Below are 8,216 nucleotides of genomic sequence, written 5' to 3' on the forward strand. Positions count from 1 at the left end.
GCTATCAGGTAAATATATCTCAGACCACAACTTTAGTCATGTCAAGGACAGACGTTTGATTACAGATCAGTCAAGAAGATTTCTTTAGGTCTGTTCAAACCAGTGCACACACATCTCAGTATTTGCCTGTTTTCAATCACAAGAGGGTCTTTGGGCCTCAAGAAATTGCCCTGACAACACGCTGTGAGGTACGAAAACACAATCCCTGAGACATAAGGAGGGAAAGACAGAGGTTCTCAAAGGTACTTCGACACCTGGTTTCAATTGCAAAACTGAAAGTGAATTGCCCAATGGCACACACAAAGCCTGTGACAGCAGAGAGAAGTAAACCTACCTCCCTTAAGTTCCAGGACATCCAAGATCAATGGGTGTTTTATGCTGAGGCATTTATTTTGAGGTAAAAAAATTAAAGATGTCTTCAAATAAACATACAACACATCATAAATAAGAGTCTTTTCTAAGGGGGGAGGGAGGCCTCTGGGGAATGTCTCTGTAAATAAAACACCTGGCAGGGAAAGAAAGCATCTGGGAATGCCTCTTCAGATGAACTCTCTGCTAGGTGAAATGCCCCTGTGGACTCCATGTCTTGACAGAACTCCCACTACCTGTCTTTCCCTGAACATCGCCCTCCTCCCATGGTCTCCCCAGGGAGTTTCTTACAAATACAGCGCAAAGTGCTTGCTTGCAGGTTAACTAACCCCTCCCATAAAGCCCAATAAGATCCTTCATACAACTAGAGCTGGCTGCTCCCTCAGCTTCTCTGGCTCATCCAGAGCTGCTCTGCTACATCAGGTCTTTACACAAGGACTTAGCAGTGCAGGTGGACATGGGGCTGTGTGCGCAGGCAAGGGCAGTCCCCATTTGCTTTTGACTAGACCTCATTTATTTACATCCTGTTTTTAAAAGTCATCCAGTCTTGGAACAGAAACCCAACCAGGAGAGCTGGGCAACCACCAGTACACCCTGATTCCTATATATGTATGATATATATACACAGACACACAGACAGACAGACTAAGCCCTTTCTATATATATAGAAAGGGCTTAGTCCGTCTGTCTGTGTGTCTGTCTGTCTTCCCATAATGCTCATGGAGCACTCTGATTGGTTGTTTCGGCAGCCAATCACAATGCATACCGAAACAACCAATCAGAGTGCTCCACACAGACAGCCAGACACGGGGTTGGGTGGGGGGGGTCACAGGGCCAGACATGGAGTGGTGGCAGCGCAGGCCAGTGGCTGGTGGTGGTTGCAGCTTGCAAGCTCCCAGCTGCCCTCCTGGGATGTGGTGTGGTGGTGCGTGGCACTCCATGGCCGCCCCCTTCTTCCCCACCCCCATCATTCTTGACAGGCAATTTGCTAGTAGTGAATAGCAAAAATAGTTATGTGATAAAAGCCCAGCGCTGTGTTTTCTCCACCTCAAAAGCCATTTGAAGGGAAAGACTGACTCCATTGGATCAGTAGGACACAGATGCAGAAGTCATCAGCTCAGCTTCTTGTCAGAAAAGAACCCAGACTTGCTATGGCTTCACATCAGTAATCGCTGAGCCAATAATTACCCTCAAAGCTGGACTTCGCTGTCCCCTAACAGAATAGCCAAACAACCTCCTTCATTGCTTCTGCACAGCAAGTCAGGCAAAATTTTATACTACACATAATCTCTCACTCCTTCAAGTGTGTTAAGCACCTTGTTTTGTGCCCAGTTTTGTAAATCTCTCTCAGCAACACACCCTGGCTCTTTAGTTCAGGCTGGGGAGATGCAATGCTTTCAGCTCTGCAAGTGCCCCAGTTCACTCAGTCCAGGTTGTGGCCATCAAATATTCACAGTCTTGCTTATCTGTGTAGTCCATTCAAGATATGTTTTTTATCTTGTCTGTTTCTCATCTCCCCATGCAACATGAGGCAACATCACTTCATCACATGGCTTCAACATGAAGGATGGCCTGCACTTACAATAACAGGAATGCTTCCTCCCTTCTATCCTGATCTATGATAGCCTTCCTACATACTGCTCTGGGGACATCTAGAGTGACTCTACCTTCTACACATCCAGGTTTATCATCTTTAACATATTTTGACCCAAAAGTGAGTTACCTGTTAGTGGACTCTATGTATTCTTTCCTCATCAGAAGTGCCATTACACTTCTCTCAAATCTCTTCTCCCTTTATAAAATATTTCTGGCTCACTCTTAGCCTTGACCCATTTTTCTTGGCAAAAGGTATTTTTTTTTGTTTAATTTTCTTTAAAAAAGTAAAACAAAACAGAGAAAATTAGATGCAGGTTGAGATTTGAATTGTGGAAAAACAGCTTAGAGGCACCCATGAATTGCATGTTTTCTAGTGCAAGATAGCACACTACTGGAAAATGTGCCACGCTATTTAGTAAATAATATGGTACTATATCAGGGGTAGGCAATATTTTTTGGTTGGAGTGCCGAAAAAACCACAATGTCTACCTTGGAAAGTGCCTGCGTGCCGACATGCTTGAGCCCGGAGAAGCTGTTTGCAGCTTCCCAGCTGTAGCTGGCCCACAGATCCTGATCTGCTTGCAGCAGGGCTTGCAGCCCCCCAGCTTCCTGCTGGGAGCAGCCTGGGCTCCGTGGCTGGCAGCAGCTGCTTATAGCCCAGACCGGCGGTGGTGTGCTGAGCAAAATGACCTTGCATGTCACTCTTGGCATGCGTGCCTGGGGTTGCTGACCCCTGTACTATATCATAGAAAGGAAAGCAACCTCTTTAATATGCAATGTACATGCACAGCAGCTTATAAGTCTGCATGCTATATTATGCAACACTACACTAGCAAGCAGGAAGAGAGGTGATTTTTGTAATGAAAGGCACATGGTCTAGTAATGCCTGAGCACAAGGAGGTGAAGACAGAATTAAGTTTTCTGCAAATACCTTCATGGTGGATTTTCTGCTTTGCAAGTATAAAAGCTTCCTCTGAACTCTCCCTTAATAATATATTTTTTTGTACAATGTATAATGCCTTTTCAGGTGCATATGTTTGTGAGAGAGGATGACTGGGCCCCTTGGAGGATGTTCTCTTTGTACACGTGTGTATATGTGAGTGCATGGTGTCTCTCTGACAGCAGGTGGTTTTGTTTGTGCATATATGCACATAGATATGTCTTTGCAGTCTGTATGACCCTATGTGCCAGGGTAAAGGAAATGGGGAAGGGATGTGTCTATGTGTACATGTCACTGTGGCTGTGTCTAACTGTGTGCATTTACTGCGTAGTAACCAAAATTACTGTACAGTACAGGCACGCTTCTACATGTGCATGCCCATACTGCATATTAAATATGTCAACTTGCTCTGACTTGAGTGCAAATTTAATACCTACATTATGCAGGTATCAAATTTACACCCAATTAGTTACTGCTCAGTAATGCACCTGTAAATGCCTTACAGCACAGTAACACTGTGTGTGTGGACTGACTTGGGACTAATTTTAGTCTGAAGTCAGCCCACACACAGTATTAATGCACTTCAGTGCCTGCATGTGTAGATGCTGGCCTATTCCCTCTTACTGCCCAGTAATTTACCATGCAGTAAATTTAAGCTGGGGTAAATACACATGTAGATACACGCTATGTGTACCTGTATGTGTAGTTGTGTCCAGGAGATGGAAAGAGACACAGCTAGAAAACAATGTGAGCAGATGGGCCATCAGTTCAGGCAACATAGGAGAGCCTAATGATGGAACAAAGTGAGGGAAGAGAATTAATTTTCCTTTCCATCTCCATAGGACCAGGTGACCCAGGATAAATGTGTAACTTGCATGGCTGTGCATGATTGTGACATGGGCTGGAGCTAATAGGATGAAGTTCAATGCTAACAAATGCAAGGCACTACACTCGAGAAAATAATAACAAGTACTAATACAAAATGGGCGATGTGGCTGGACAGCAGCATTTTGGATCTTGGTGGATTACAAACTCAGTACAAGGCTACTGTGTCATGTAGCTACATCAATAAAAAAGCATTAGGTGGAAGACATGGGATGTGATAGCGCCTTTTTTGCTCTGTACTGTTTAGGCTTCACCTAGAATACTGTGTGCAGTTTTGGGATCCCAATTTTGAAAGGGACATAGAAAAATTAGAGGTGGTCAATACAATTATAAAGGGCTTGGAAGGCAAGCCATATGAGGAGAGGTTGAAGGAAATAGGTATGTTCAGCTTACAGAAGAGGTGGTTAAGAGGGGTAATAACAGTCTTCAAATAGCTGAAGAGCTGCCATAAGGAGAGGGAAAACACCTTTTTTCTCTTGCTGCAGAGAGTAGAATGTGGACCAATGGCTGGAAGCTGCAGCAAAGTAGGTTTTGGATTGGATATCAGGAAAAAAAAAACTTCTTCACTATTAGAACAGTGAGGCAATGGAATAGGCTGCCTAGGGAAGCTGTGGAATTTCCATCACTAGAAGCATTCAAGAAGAGGCTAGATAAGAATTAGTCAGGGATGACTAGGAGAAGCTATGCCTATGTTCTACTATGGGTATTTCATCTGGGCTTCACTGGTTGCCACTTGAGACTTGAAGGGAGTTTTTTTCTCCAACTGTTCTACATTTCAGGGTTGGGTTTTTTTCACCTGGGTGTTGTTTGCAGCAAGGCAGGGGATTCTGACTGGGGTGTACGAGTGCTCCTGCTGAGACTTAAACCCAGAGTTTCCTGGCTAGAGGGTCTTGGCCTTCTTCTCAGAGTCAAACCAAACACCATATTTAGGGTCAGGAATGAATTGTATGCCACAGTCAGACTGGTACAGACTGTGTGGGGTTTTGCCTCCCTCTGTAGTTGGTGGTGTGTCACTCTTCCTTGGATCTCTCCAGCATATTTTAATAGCCCTTGCAGCAGTAGAACATTAGCCACCATTGTCTCTCTGCCTTACCTGTAGCAGGGTAGGGTGTTACATCTTGTGGTTGTGTCAGGGTTGACTGCGCAGTTTTACTAACAGATTAGACAAAAGTTTGTATGGTATGGTTTGGATAGAGATGATCTGTCATGAGGGTTGGATGAGATGACCTCCAGGGACTCCTTCCACTCCTGCTTTTCTGTGATTCTACGAAAGCCACAATGCCTCTGCCAGTAACCCCCCTTGGGACCAGAAATCTTTTGTTCTTTTCTACTCTCATCTGTGCCTCTAGTGCATGGAGGCGTGTAAAGTCAGCAGCCCACACAGCTCAGGGTGGGGACTGGCCCATCAGATATGAAGAAGGACAGAGCCTACTGTTAACTCTTGGCAGAGTTTTAGGGGTTTGAGGGTTTCTTCTGACATCCACTGTTTTCAACAAAATCACTCCTCTTAATGTGATGAATGTAAAAGCACTTTATTAAAATTCTCAAATTATGAATATTGGTAGCAAATAAAGAAGCATACAATATATATCTAGATATACTGTCACAATCCAAAGAGAAATGCAGTCTTGCAACCTAAGGAGATTTATTTGGGAGCTCTTACCTGAATTTGGAGGTTTAAATTCTAAGAAGCATCAGATCTTCCTTATAGCTTCAGATGGGAAGCTTAGCAAAGGAGGCCAGAGGGGCACATCTTAGAACTCTGAGCCCTTCTTTTCTTGCCTTCCTCAAACAGACACTCATACTCTTACTTGATCAGAATGAGACCAATATGGTCAACGATCTAATGCTCTTAATGGCTTATTGTGGTCAGACGGCAACATACTGACTTTCACTAATCAAGATTTAACTGAGCTAGCTTTTTCTAGAATGCTGTCTCGCCTGTAACTCAGTTCCTTTTATACTGCATACTTTAGCCTTACTGATGCTAACTTGGCTTACCTTAGCACAGCAAAAGGCCTACTAAAGCGACTATAATGCAAGCTCAGAGGGTACAGACTTAACACACAGGTCTACACTACTGTCAATTGGATAAGTGGAGGGACAGCATGCGCTCAACACCCAGCCCTGATACTGTACGCTCTCGCCTTCCCCTTTCAGTTTACAATAGAGGGCTGGCTTCCCCCTTGCCCTGATCTCAGCACCTCTCCCAGGTGGCATGAAGTGCTACTGAATAGAAAAGCATAATTTACTCCCATTTTCATCAACGCCATCATTTCTACCTGATACTGGGCAAAAGAGAAACAGGCCATATAATTCTCTCTCTCGCTCTCTCCTCCTGCTATTGCAGCAAACCAAACCCATTTCTCAGTATCCCAGTGGCTTTTAAACGATATCATTCTATGGTTCTGTTAAGCTCTGGTGAGCAAGAGATGGTTCCTAGTGTCCTAAATAATGAATGAGAGCCAGACGACTCAGACTTGCTCAACAGAAACTGCACACATGAGAGAGAGAGAGAGAGAGAGAGAGAGAAGGGAATAGTAGGATGGAGCAAGAGAGAGGGAGAGAATAATACCAGCCTTCCAAAGGTGTTATGTGTATCAAAGAGTTAACAACTGCAAAGAAGCTAGGAGACTTAAGTGCTCTGGTAAGTGGAAAGAGAGAGAAGGGGGTGTGTGTGCATGTATATGATGGAGATAGTTAGCCGAACAGCAAGTGATGTATCAAGTGACTGTGGTGCTTTTGTCAGTTCACAAATGATCTGCAAATAGACTTTTATTTGAAGTAATTTGCTTGTTATTTGAAATGACCAAGCTCGTTCCCATGGATGCACTTCACCTCTGGGATTGTGCCAGCATGTTGCTTCGTGTGTCCGCTACTCCCCATTTAGTTGCACTTGGCAGTACCTCCGACAGGCATGGCTTTGTCTTTTGCAAGTAGGCGTGACACTGACGTCAAGCTGGTGTTCACTGGATGAGCAAGGCATGGAGTTGATACTTATGCTGCCGTTACAATGCAATTACAGTATAATTACTGCTCAGGCAGGGCTTTTAAAATGCCCCTTCTCTTGAGGGAAGGGAGTGGCATCTAAACAGGATCTCAGTGAAATTTAATGGCATTTGTACTTCATGGCAAGGCAGCCATTGTAGATTAGGTGTATTTTAAGATTCCAGAGTTGTTCACTGTCCAATATACCTACTATCGCCCACTGAAAGATTTAACTACTAGTATTCCTATAAACTAGAACAGGGGTTGTCAGCCGGGGGTATGCAGACCCCCAGGGTACTTGGGAAGGCCCTAAAAGGTATGCGCAGGCAGGTGAGGATGGAGTGCTGCCATCCATCTCCCTGTGCCATAGTCTCCCAGGAGCAGGTCCAAGCAGGTCCCACCACCCCGCACTGATGCCACTCTGTGTCCAGCTGTGTGCCACCCCCCGCTCTGCATCTGGCCACCAGGGGGTACACTTATTAAAAAAGGTTGAAAAGCCCTGAACTAGAATATTAACAGTGCGTTTAAATGACATATTTTGACTCTTTCTCCTGTTTAAGACACATACGCTGCAGAATTCAGGCACGTCTTCAGATGTTGTCAGTTGATGTAGCTTCACTAAAATCAGTTGATCAGTGCTGAATGTTATGATTAAACAACCCCTTTTTAGTAGATCACTATAGCGGGGGATAGAGCAGTACTCATGGCTCATGGCACATTTAGAATCCTAAAACACACCTGTCAATTACTGAATTGTTCTGTAAGCATCAGTAGCTCACCTGTGTTGTTCGTCTCCTGCTTATAAATGGGACATATCAGTATTTACATGAATGAAGGCAGTGTCAGCTTCATTCACCACGGAGTAATATCAGTTTTAACCTGATGCAACGCTTCTGAAATAAGTTCGTAACAAAAAAAAAACCTCTGTGAGTTAATTCTCTGTCCCATGATGAATCAAATCTGCCTTAAGCTAAAAGAATGATAATTAATAGTTTAGTTCTGCAGTGACCTACAGGTTAAATGAATATGTGCTTTTCAGAAGCAAAACAAAAACATAACTATGATGTAGTTAGTGCCATAGTATTATAAAGTGCAACTCCAGGCTTTTTTCTTATCACCCAGCTCTTACTAATTAATACACAGCTCTTATTTAGCACTCTCTCTATCTGGAGACTTCAAAAGCCTCCTCATCCTCTTTGCTTCAAACACTCCCTAGTTGTGTTTTTTCCTTGGCCTAGAGATTTGGGGCTTAGGTGGAGTTCAGAAGTACTTGCCAGATGGATTAGGACTGTAGTACAGCAGAAGTACAGTTAGACATTGGGTGTGTAGCATATCTGAGTACCTGCATTGGCCCAAAATGGGGTGTGCAAGGAACCTAGCACATCCCCAGCCCAACCCCCAACATACCGCAGCCAGGGTAGAGTGTGGGGGGGGGGGG

This window comes from Gavialis gangeticus, unplaced genomic scaffold, assembly GCF_001723915.1.
Source record: "Gavialis gangeticus isolate Ggan-Ray unplaced genomic scaffold, GavGan_comp1, whole genome shotgun sequence".
Lineage (NCBI taxonomy): Eukaryota > Metazoa > Chordata > Crocodylia > Gavialidae > Gavialis > Gavialis gangeticus.